The sequence below is a fragment of the Hordeum vulgare genome, chromosome 2H (assembly GCF_904849725.1).
Source record: "Hordeum vulgare subsp. vulgare chromosome 2H, MorexV3_pseudomolecules_assembly, whole genome shotgun sequence".
Lineage (NCBI taxonomy): Eukaryota > Viridiplantae > Streptophyta > Magnoliopsida > Poales > Poaceae > Hordeum > Hordeum vulgare.
The window spans coordinates 183,049,767-183,062,876 of NC_058519.1; positions in this window are offsets into that span (position 1 = coordinate 183,049,767).

Sequence of the window (13,110 nt, forward strand, 5' to 3'; positions counted from 1 at the left end):
CCGGATGGTGGGCTTGGGAACCCTGCGCACATCGTTTGGGGCTGTGGCGGAAACCTCGGCCGGACTTCCGTACGGGTTACTCTCAGATAGGCGATAAACCTGGACTAGGTACTAGTGTGGTTAACGGTCGTGGCCGACTCCCTCGCTAGGCTTCCGCTTGAAGGTTGCCGAGGTGCATGACGTGCACATGGCGTTAAGTGGCCAGAGCATGTGTGACGAAGTACACCCCTGCAGGGTTATGATCTATTCGAATAGCCGCGTCCGCGGATATGGACTACTTGGAGACATATGTTGTTCATAGATAACTTCAACGGCTACTCATAAAATTGCCAAGATAAGCGTGAGTGTCGTGGACGGCATTTCCGTATGGAGACGGAATGATTCCACGATAGTGTATTGTTGTGGTGTTAGTGGACTCGTGTGCGAGAAATCAAGTTGTCAAAATTATTTAAAAATGCAAGTTGTCTAGCCACGAGTCAAATGCTGGCTTTCCGCATGAAACCCCACAATACCCTTTTGATACCTTGCATGAGTAGTTAGTTTTCCTAAAGTCTTGCTGAGTACCTTCGTACTCATGTTTGCGTAATAAATGTTGCAGAGGTTGCTAATGAACCTAATGGAGGGTTCTTCGTAGACATCGACGACGACGAGTAGCTGGTGTCCCAGCTACGATCTGGCCCTATGTTGGGTCTGTAGTATAGTCAGGCCATGTGCCTTCTAGTTGCCTTGTCTGTACTGAGACAGTTTAAACTCTTCCGCTGGCTTGTAACTGAATGACTGCTATTATGGGTCGTGAGACCCTTAATGTGTAATATTATGTGTGTGGCTCTTCCGAGCCTCTTAAATAAAGGTTGTATGTTTATGGTTATGTTGTGATGCCATCGATGTATCTATACATATCGGTATTCCATGCGTACGTGTGTCGTACTTGATATGTATGGGGTTCGATTACTTAGTCGTGAACTTGAGTAGCACTCCTTACAAGGAAATGCCCCTTTGTGATCCAATGAGCCTTGGTAGATCGCTACTGCTCCGGACACATTGGTTGACCGGCATGTGTCCTTCTTAGCTGCTGTGTCTGTCCCCTTTGGGGAAATGTCACACGATGTAATGGAGTCCTTGTAGCTTGCTACGACTCGTCTACATTCGCTGATGACCGACACCTGCTTTGTTGGGTCATGTATGCCTGTCCTTGTGCGGTACTGCCACTTTGGTTTATGACTAGACATGTCGATCCGGGTTCTTTGACATTGGAATGCTAGCGGCACTATTGCATACGTGAGTCAAAAGACGCAAACGGTCCCGGCTAAGGTAAGGCTGCATCTGTGGAGTTAACCGTGCGTGAGACCGCAAAGAGATGCGATGTGTTACAGGCTGGATTCCTATGGCTTAGGATCGGGGTCCCGACACTGTTCATCATTGCTTACATATTATGCTAGATCATTGCACATCCTGGTACATTGCTAGAGGCATTCATATAGAGTCATATTGTTTAGTAGTTTTTCATATCAAGTTATAAGTAAATAGAAGTGTCATGCTTTTCATTATTAGGGCACCATCTCGGTGAGGAAAGGATGACGGAGATAATGATTTCCCCACAAGTCAGGATGAGACTCTAGACGAGAAAAAGAGAAAAAGAAAAAACAAAATAAAAAAGGAAAAAAAGAGAAAGAAAAGAGAAAAATAAAAAGAAATAAATGAGAGAAAAGATATAATGGACAGTGCTACTACCTCTTTTTCCACACTTGTGCTTCAAAGTAGCACCATGTTTTTCATATAGAGAGTCTCATGTTTTATCACTTCCATATGCTAGTCGGAATTCTTCATTATAGAACTTGGCTTGTATATTCCGATGATGGGCTTCCTCAAATGCCCGAGGTCTTCATGAGCAAGAAAGTTGGATGCACACCCACTTAGCTTCAGTTGAACTTTCATACACTTATAGCTCTAGTGCATCCGTTGCAGGGCAATCCCAACTCCTTGCATTGTAACATATCCATAGCCCGTTGATCAGCCTAGTTGATGCGAGACTTTCTTCTCCACTTTTGTCGCTTTGAAACCTACCACCATATTATATTCCACGTATATGCTATATACATGGTTCACGCTCATGTATGGAGTGAGATATAAAAAACTGAAGCATGTTAAAAAGTACGATCCAGTTGACTGGCTTAACACCGTGGTGCTTGGCATTTGTATTTATGTGGTGAAGATGGAACCATGCATTGCTAATATGATAAAATGAATGGGGGGTAACCATTCTTTAAGGATCGTATATTTTGAAAATTGATGATTGTGTTACTTATGTTCATGGATATTACTATGTTTATGTTTATTAATTCATCGTTCTCAATGACCATACCTACAAAATATTACATGTTGTGTAGCATGTCACAGCAAAAATTCTGCTTTTATCATTTACCTAGTCGAGGACGAGTAGGAATTATGCTCGGGGATGCTGATACGTCTCCAACGTATCTATAATTTTTTATTGTGCCATGCTATTGTATTGTCATTCTAGGATACTTTTTAAGCATTTAGTTGCTGATTTATACTATTTTTGAGCACTAACCTATTAACCTAGTGCCAAGTGCGAGTTGTTGTTTTTTGTATGTTTTTGGCTTTTCATGAATACTATACCAAACGAAGTCCAAATACCCTGAAACTTTTTCATGATTTTTTCTGGAAAAGATAAGGACCTCGAAGCTTTGGAGGAAGATCGGGGGCACACGAGGCGCCCCCAAGCCAACAGGGCACATCCAGGGGCGCGGCTGCGCCTTGATAGCTTGGGGCCACCTCCCAGCCCATCGGGATGGTTTGGGGCCACCTCCGAGTCCTTCTATGGCTGGAGGAGGTGGAAGGTGGCCCCAAGCCATGAGGGCGCGACCCCCTTGGCGTGCCCTGTTGGCTTGGGGGCACCTCATGTGCCCTTCGGGCTTCTTCCAAATCTTCCAGGTCTTATTTTTGTCCAAAAAATCATCAAAAAGTTTTGTTGCATTCGAACTCCGTTTGCTACTGTTTCCGTGAAAAACCAAAAACAGGCAGAAAACAACAATTGGCACTAGGCACTGGATTAATAGGTTAGTGCTCAAGAATGATATAGAACATCATATAAATGCTTATAAAACATCCAAGATTGATAATATAATAGCATGGAACAATAAAAAAAATATAGATACATTTGAGACGTATTAGCCATAAAGCTTCTCCAAGGACAAGTTCTACGAGAAGGTCATGTACCCTTACCTTCCAGAGGTGATAAAACACAATTACGACAATTATATGCGCGAGGGGATGCTTCACATCTGGGACGTTCAAGGACCAAAGAAGGAGGGAAACGAGAAGGCCATGCTTGCACTAGTGGAACATGAGATCTTCAAGTGTAAAGGGATGGTGGAGCTTGGACTCATCGTCAATCACTCCATGATCACTGATTTTATTCATGAACATAAGATGGACAACAAGGAGATCACATATATGATCTTCAAGCTCCAAGGCGGGCTTCAACATCTTCACACTCAAATCTATGATCTACAAGACCAAAACTGTGAGTATGAATCTCGTTTCAAGGGGATGAGTGTAGGTGCAGATTTCAGAATCCCGGAGACCAACTCTTCCTTCTTCAAAGGGGACCATATGCCATGGAAAATGGAGGATAAGCCTACTACTTCATCACCACTATCGCCCTAGAAGGACACTTGGGTACATGGTATGGGCACAACCCTTATCTTGTTCCAAGCTTGGGGGAGGTGCCCCGATATCGTCTCACCATCACTTTTACATTATCATATATCTTAGTTCGATCCTTAGCTATTTAGTGATCTAGAAGAATAAAAGTTTAGTATTATTTTGCTTAGAGTGTTTTCTTTGTGATCTTTATGTCCCTGTAACCGAGTGTGAGAGTTATATAATAAAGATTAGTTTGCATTTATTTGCTTTACCATATTGTCTCAATCATAGCAATGAAATAAAATAAATAAATAAAAACATCATATGCTAATCCATGGGGAGTAATGACTTCACATAAAAATAAGTATGCTTGATAAATTTGTTGGGAGTTGATACGTCCATTTGGCATCATGCTTTCATGTTGATATTTATCTCTTTATGGGCTGTTATAGTACTTTGTGGTACCATATTTATGCCTTTTCTCTCTTATTTTGCAAGGTTTATTTGAAGACGGAGAATTCAGGCAGCTGGAATTCTGGACTGGAAAAGGAGCAAATCTGAGTCCTCTATTCTGCACAGCTCCAAATGCCCTGAAAATTTTCGTGGGATTTTTTGGGATTATAAAAAAAATACTGGGCGAAAGAAGTACCAGAGGGGAGCTACCAGGGCCCCACAAGCCTGGTAGCCGCCACCCCCTGGTGGCGGCTACATGGCTTGTGGGCTCCCTGACGGCCCACTGGCCCCCTCTTTTCCTATATGAAGGATTTCATTCCAGAAAAAATCAATCAAGAGCTTTTTTGTGGTTTCGCCGCCGCCACGAGGCGAAACTTGAGCAGATCCAATCTAGTGCTCCGACAGGACGATCCTGCTGGGGAAACTTCCCTCCCGGAGGGGGAAATCATCGTCATCGTCATCACCAACACTCCTCTCGTCGGAGGGGAGGCATCTTCATCAACATCTTCATCACCACCATCTCCTCTCCAATCCCTAGTTCATCTCTTGTAACCAATCTCCATCTCGCGACTCCGATTGGTACTTGTAAGGTTGCTAGTAGTGTTGATTACTCTTTGTAGTTGATGCTAGTTGGATTACTTGGTGGAAGAGTTTATGTTCAGATCCTTGATGCTATTCATTACACCTCTGATCATGATTATGATTATGCTTTGTGAGTAGTTACTTTTGTTCCTGAGGACATGGGATAAGTCATGGTGATAATAGTCATGTGAATTTGATATTCGTTCGGTATTTTGATATGCTGTATGTTGTCTTTTCCTCTAGTGGTGTTATGTGAACTTCGACGACATAACACTTCACCATATTTGGGGCTAGAGGAAGGCTTTGGGGAGTAGTAAGTAGATGATGGGTTGCTCGAGTGACAGAAGCTTAAACCCCAGTCTATGCGTTGCTTCGTAAGGGGCTGATTTGGATCCACTAGTTTAATGCTATGGTTAGACGTTGTCTTAATTCTTCTTTCGTAGTTGCGGATGCTTGCGAGAGGGGTTAATCATAAGTGGGATGCTTGTCCAAGTAAGGGTAGTACCCAAGCTCCGGTCCACCCACATATCAAACTATCAAAGTAACAAACGCGAATCATGTGAACATGATGAAAATAGCATGACAGAAATTCCCGTGTGTCCTCGGGAGCGTTTTGCCTCCTATAAGACTTTGTTCAGGCTTGTCCCTTGCTACAATAGGGATTGGGCCACTTGCTGCAGTGTTGCTACTACTTGTTACTTGTTAATTTTCGCTTGCTACGTTTCACCTGGCTACACCATCACTTGTTACCGGTACTTTCAGTGCTTGAAGTTATTACCTTACTGAAAACCGTTTATGAGAGCCTTCTGCTCCTCGTTGGGTTCGACACTCTTACTTATCGAAAGGACTATGATTGATCCCCTATACTTGTGGGTCATCAAGACTCTTTTCTGGCGCCGTTGCCGGGGAGTGAAACGCCTTTGGTAAGTGGAATTTGGTAAGGAAACATTTATATACTGTGCTGAAATTTATTGTCACTTGTCATTATGGAAACTATTCCTTTGAGGAGTTCGTTCGGGGTATCTTCACCATGAGCGGAAGCACGAGGAGTTGTTCCTCAACCTGAGGTACCTACTGAAAATATCTTTTACGAAATTCCTTCGGGTATGCTTGAGAAACTGCTGGCTAATCCTTTTACAGGAGATGGATCTTCACATCCACACTTGCATCTGATCTATGTAGATGAAGTTTGTGGTTTATTTAAGCTTGCAGGTTTTCCCGAGGATGAGGTAAAGAAGAAAATCTTTCCTTTATCTTTGAAGGATAAGGCGTTGACATGGTATAGGCTATGTGATGATACTGGAGCATGGGACTACAATCGGTTGAAATTGGAATTTCATCAAAAGTTATATCCTATGCATTTAGTACATCGTGATCAGAATTATATTTATAACTTTTGGCCTTGTGACAGGGAAAGCATAGCTCAAGCTTGGGGTAGGCTTAAATCAATGCTATATTCATGCCCCAGTCATGAGCTCTCGAGAGAAATTATCACTCAAAACTTTTATGCTCGACTTTCTCATGAAGATCGTACCATGCTTGACACTTCTTGTACCGGTTCTTTTATGCAGAAGGATATTGACCACACATGGAATTTATTGGAAAGAATCAAACATAACTCTGAAGATTGGGAGCTGGAAGAAGGTAAGGAGTCAGGTATGAATTTCCAGTTTGATTGCGTTAAATCTTTTGTTGAAACAAACACTTCTAGAGATTTTAGCGCTAAGTATGGACTTGAATCTGAGATAGTAGCTTATCTATGTGAATCTTTTGCTGCTCATGTTGATCTTCTCAAAGAGAAGTGGTTTAAATATCATCCTCCTGTAGAAAGCAACATAGCCAAAACCAATCTAGTTGAGGAGAAAGTCATTGCTTTTAGTGATCATGTTGTTCCTTGTGCTTACACTGAGAAACCACCATACCCTGCTAGGATAAAGGATTATTCTAAAGCTCCAACTGTGATACGTAGGGGTTACATTAGACCACCTGTACCCCCTACGGAGATTAGAGTTGAACCTAGTGTTGCCATTATCAAATATCTCTTAGCCTAAGACATAGATGGGCATGTTATCAAATTCTGTGAGGACTCCGCTAGAATTGCTAAACCTCACGCGAAAGACAAATACGGACCTGTAGTTGGCCTGCCCGTTGCTTCTGTCAAGATAGGAGATCACTGTTACCATGGTTTATGTGATATGGGTGCTAGTGTTAGAACCCATTGATGTCACTATTACGCTAGCTAATAGAGACACTATCTGCCCTATTGGAATTGTGAGAGACGTAGACGTCCTGTGTGGTAAGATGAAGTATCCTACTGATTTCCTCGTGCTTGGTACTGCACAAGATAGCTTTTGTCCCATCATATTCGGTAGACCCTTTCTCAACATTGTGAATGCTCACATTGATTGCATTAAGCAGACTGTCACTGTTAGTTTCGAGGGTGTGTCTCATGAGTTTAACTTCTCCAAGTTTGGAAGACAACCCCATGAAAAAGAGTCGTCTGGTATGGATGAAATCATTGCTCTTGCCTCTATTGCCGTACCTCCTACGGATCCTTTAGAGCAATATCTGCTTGAGCATGAAAATGATATGCATATGGACGAAAGAGATGAGATAGATAAAATTGTCTTAGAACAATATCCTATTCTCAAGAATAATCTGCCTGTTGAACTGCTTGGGGATCCTCCCCCACCAAAGGGTGATCCTGTGTTCGAGCTTAAACAGTTTCCTGATACTCTTAAGTATGCCTATCTTGATGAGAAGGAGATATATCCTGTTATTATTAGTGCTCTCCTCTCAGAGCACGAAGAAAAGAAGCTACTAAAATCTCTGAGGAAGCACCGTGCTGCTATTGGATATACTCTTGATGATCTTAAGGGTATTAGTCCCACTCTATGTCAGCACAAGATTAAAACTGATCCTGACTTCAAACCAGTTGCTGATCATCAAAGGAGATTAAACCCTAAGATGAAAGAGGTCGTTAGAAAAGAAATATTAAAGCTTCTGGAAGCAGGAATCATTTATCATGTTGCTCATAGTGATTGGGTAAGTCCAGTACATTGCGTACCTAAGAAGGGAGGTATCATCGTCGTTCCTAATGATAAGAATGAATTAATCCCACAAACGATTATTACTGGCTATAGGATGGTGATAGACTTCCGGGAAGTGTACAAGGCAACCTAGAAAGACCATTATCCTTTGCCGTTTATCGACCAAATGCTAGAAAGGCTATCGAAATACACACACTTCTGCTTTCTAGACGGTTATCCAGGTTTCTCGCAAATACCTGTTGCACAATATGATAAGGAGAAAACCACTTTCACCTGCCCCTTCAGTACCTTTGCCTATAGACGTATGCCTTTTGGCTTATGCAATGCACCTGGCACCTTTCAAAGATCTATGATGACTATATTCTCTGACTTTTGTGAAAAGATTGTCGAGGTTTTCATGGATGACTTCTCCGTTTACGGGTCTTCCTTTGATTATTGCCTCAGCAACCTTGATCGAGTCTTACAGAGATGCAAAGATACCAACCTCGTCTTGAATTGGGAGAAGTGCCACTTTATGGTTAATGAAGGCATCGTCTTAGGACACAAAATTTCTAAAAGAGGCATTGAAGTTGATAAGGCTAAGGTTGATGCAATTGAGAAAATGCCTTGCCCCACAGATATCAGAGGTATACGAAGTTTCCTAGGTCATGCTGGTTTCTATAGAAGGTTCATTAAAGACTTCTCTAAGATTTCTAGGCCTCTTACCAACCTCTTGCAGAAGGATGTTCCTTTTGTTTTTGATGAGGATTGTGAGGAAGATTTCGAAATACTTAAGAAGGCTTTGATAACCGCACCTATTGTTCAACCACCTGACTGGAACTTGCCCTTTGAAATCATATGCGATGCTAGTGATTATGCTGTTGGTGCTGTTCTAGGACAAAGAGTTGACAAGAAGCTGAATGTTATTCACTACACTAGTAAAACTCTAGACAGTGCCCAAAGAAACTATGCCACTACGGAAAAGGAGTTTTTAGCAATCGTGTTTGCATGTGAAAAGTTCAGATCTTATATAGTTGACTCCAAAGTCACTATTCACTCTGATCATGCTGCTATTCAGTACCTTATGGAGAAGAAGGATGCTAAGCCTAGGCTAATCAGATGGGTTCTCCTGCTACAGAAATTTGATTTGCACGTTGTTGACCAAAAGGGTGCTGATAACCCTGTAGCAGATAACTTGTCTAGGCTGGAGAATGTCCTTGATGACCCACGACCTATTGATGACAGCTTTCCTGATGAGCAATTGAATGTCATCCGCACGTCACATAGTGCACCGTGGTATGCTGATTACGCAAACTATATCGTAGCCAAATACATACCACCCAGTTTCACCTATCAGCAAAAGAAGAAATTCTTCTTTGATTTGAGACACTACTTTTGGGATGATCCTCACCTTTATAAGGAAGGAGTAGATGGTGTTATCAGACGTTGTGTGCCTGAACATGAACAGGGACATATCTTGCAGAAGTGTCATTCCGAAGCCTATGGAGGGCACTGCTGGAGATAGAACTGCTCATAAGGTACTGCAATCAGGTTTCTATTGGCCCACTCTCTTCAAGGATGCCCGTAAGTTTGTCTTGTCTTGTGACGAATGTCAAAGGATAGGGAACATCAGTAAACGTCAGGAAATGCCTATGAACTATTTACTTGTCATTGAACCGTTCGATGTCTGGGGCTTTGATTATATGGGACCCTTCCCGAGTTCCAATGGGTACACTCACATCTTAGTTGGTGTGTATTACGTCACTAAGTGGGTAGAAGCTATCCCCACTAAAAATGCTGATAATCACACCTCTATTAAGATGCTTAAAGAAGTCATTTTCCCAAGATTTGGAGTCCTTAGATATCTGATGACTGATGGCGGTTCACACTTCATTCATGGTGTTTTCCGCACGATGCTCGCTAAGTATGATGTCAACCATAGAGTTGCATCTCCTTATCATCCTCAGTCTAGTGGTCAAGTGGAGTTGAGTAATAGGGAGATCAAATTGATCCTACAAAAGACTGTCAATAGATCTCGAAAGAATTGGTGTAGCAAACTTGACGATGCACTATGGGCTTATAGGACGACTTATAAGAATCCGATGGGCAGGTCGCCGTATAAAATGTTTTACGGTAAGGCCTGTCACTTACCTCTTGAGCTGGAACACAAAGCTTATTGGGCAATCAAAGAGCTCAACTTTGATTTCAAACTTGCCGGTGAGAAGCGGTTGTTTGATATGAGCTCATTAGATGAATGGAGGGCCGAGGCATATGAGAATGCCAAGTTGTTCAAGGAAAAGGTTAAGAGATGGCACGATAAATGAATACAGAAATGAGAGTTCAATGTAGGTGATTATGTCCTGCTATACAATTCTCGCTTAAGATTCTTCGCAGCCAAGCTTCTCTCTAAATGGGAAGGTCCTCAGGTTGTTGAGGAAGTATATCATCAATGTCATAACTCCAGAGGAGTACATAAGGGATGTTTATCAGCCTGTTTCAGACCCTCAAAACGAAGAGGTATCTGTTTCGGTAAGTAATTGGACTCCGAAACTTTTCCAATAGGAAATTTCCTCCGTTTTGGAATTTTTGGAAAATTAGAAAAATAAAAAGCAGTACGGAGAGCGCACGAGGCGGCCACAAGCTTTGTAGCCGCCACCTACCCCCTGGTGGCGGCTAGAGGGCTTGTGTGCACCTCGTGTGCCTCCCGGACTCCGTTTTCTTGGGGAGCACTCCTTCTGGTCCAGAAAAATAATAATATATTCACCCGAAGGTTTTGATATCCGTATCGTGCAGTTTTCCTCTGTTTTCGTTTCGAGCCTGTTGTCTGCCGCAGATTTAGGTCAAGATCTCTTCTCAAGATTCAGAAGAAGAGATCTATGTGGTCGATGATCGTGCTAACTCTAGGATTAATGGGGACTTGGAACCATATGGCTGGACCACTGACGAGGAAGAGGAATATGATCCCAAGGGGAAAGAACAAACGAGTTCCGATGAAGAGGAGGCTCCTTTACCTCAACCTGCAAACACCCATGTGGAGTTCAAGAAGTCAATCCTCCCCAACTCCAGGAAGAAGCCTAAGACCATATTTCTCCCCTCTCGTTTCTTGCAGGAGAGTAAGCAGGAGCTTTGCCATAGGGTGTTGAAACTTGAGGAGGAAAATGACGATCTGAGGGAGCAGAACTTTTTGCTCAAGTGGAAATTAGACAAGCTCAAGACTACTCCAACAACTCCACCACCATCACCACCTAAGGAAGACAACTAAGCATTGGTATGGGCAATCCCCTTGGCTTTTGCCAAGCTTGGGGGAGTTGCCTTGGTATCGTATCACCTTTATATCTTTTGCTTTTACCTTTTTGTTTTAGTTCTTTCCTTTTCAGTTTTGCCATGAGAGTCCACCATACCTACCTATGGATTGAATAAGATCCTTCAAGTAAGTTGTCATCGGTGCAAGCAATAAAAATTGCTCTCTAATATGTATGATCTATTAGTGTGTGGAAAATAAGCTTTGTACGAACCTGTGATGAGGAAGACATAAAAGCGACAGACTGCATAATAAAGTTCTTTATCACAAGAGGCAATGTAAAGTGACGTTCCTCCGCACTAAGAGGACACACATCCAAACCTCAAAAGCGCATGACAACCTCTGTTTCCCTCTGCGAAGGGCCTATCTTGTACCTTTACTTTTTGCCCGTGTAAGAGTCATGGTGATCTTCACCAATTCCCTATTTTTGCCTTTGTCTTGGCTACCGTCACATGCTCGGGAAAGATCTATATTCATATATCAACTTGGAGTTGAGTACTTATGCTTTATTATTGTTGACTTTACCCTTGAGGTAAATGGTTGGGAGGCAAGACTATAAGCCCCTATCTTCCTCTGTGTCCAGTTGAAACTTTGATACCACGAGTACCACGTGAGTTGTAACAATTGTGGAAAATAAAAGAGATGATTGAGTATGTGAGTTTGCTTTACAAGCTCTTATTTGACTCTTTCTGATGTTATGATAAATTGCAATTGCTTCAATGACTATGGACTGTTGTTGGTTTCCTTCTCGGTAAGGTTTTTGCTTCATACTTTGCCTTGTGAAGGAATTGTTACTTCCTCATAAGAATCTTTATGATGTATTGCTGTTCTATGTGTGATCATGATGCCCTCTTGTCCGTATTATGTTTTATCGACACCTTCGTCCCTAAACAGGTGGACATGTTTATGCAACTTGGTTTTCGCTTGAGGACAAGCTAGGTCTAAGCTTGGGGGAGTTGATACGTCCATTCTGCATCATGCTTTCATGTTGATATTTATCACTTTATGGGCTGTTATATTACTTTGTGGTACCATATTTATGCCTTTTCTCTCTTATTTTGCAAGGTTTATTTGAAGAGGGAGAATTCAGGCAGCTGCAATTCTGGACTAGAAAAGGAGCAAATCTGAGTCCTCTATTCTGCACAGCTCCAAATGCCCTGAAAATTTACATAGAATTTTTTGGGATTATATAAAAAATACTGGGCGAAAGAAGTACCAGAGGGGAGCTACCAGGGCCCCACAAGCCTGGTAGCCGCCACCCACTGGTGGCGGCTACATGGCTTGTGGGCTCCCTGACGGCCCACTGCCCCCCTCTTTTGCTATATGAAGGGTTTCATTCCAGAAAAAATCAACAGGGAGCTTTTTCTTGGTTTCGCCGCTGCCACGAGGCGGAACTTGAGCAGATCTAATCTAGAGCTCCGGCAGGACGATCGTGCTGGGGAAACTTCCCTCCCGGAGGGGGAAATAGTCGTCATCGTCATCACCAACACTCCTCTCGTCGGAGGGGAGGCATCTTCATCAACATCTTCATCAGCACCATCTCCTCTCCAATCCCTAGTTCATCTCTTGTAACCAATCTCCGTCTCGCGACTCCGATTGGTACTTGTAAGGTTGCTAGTAGTGTTGATTACTCTTTGTAGTTGATGCTAGTTGGATTACTTGGTGGAAGAGTTTATGTTCAGATCCTTGATGCTATTCATTACACCTCTGATCATGATTATGATTATGCTTTGTGAGTAGTTACTTTTGTTCCTGAGGACATGGGATAATTCATGCTGATAATAGTCATTTGAATTTGATATTCGTTCGGTATTTTGATATGTTGTATGTTGTCTTTTCCTCTAGTTGTGTTATGTGAACGACGACTACATAACACTTCACCATATTTGGGGCTAGAGGAAGGCATTGGGGAGTAGTAAGTAGATGATGGGTTGCTGGAGTGACAGAAGGTTAAACCCCAGTCTATGCGTTGCTTTGTAAGGGGCTGATTTGGATCCACTAGTTTAATGCTATGGTTAGACGTTGTCTTAATTCTTGTTTCGTAGTTGCGGATGCTTGCGAGAGGGGTTAATCATA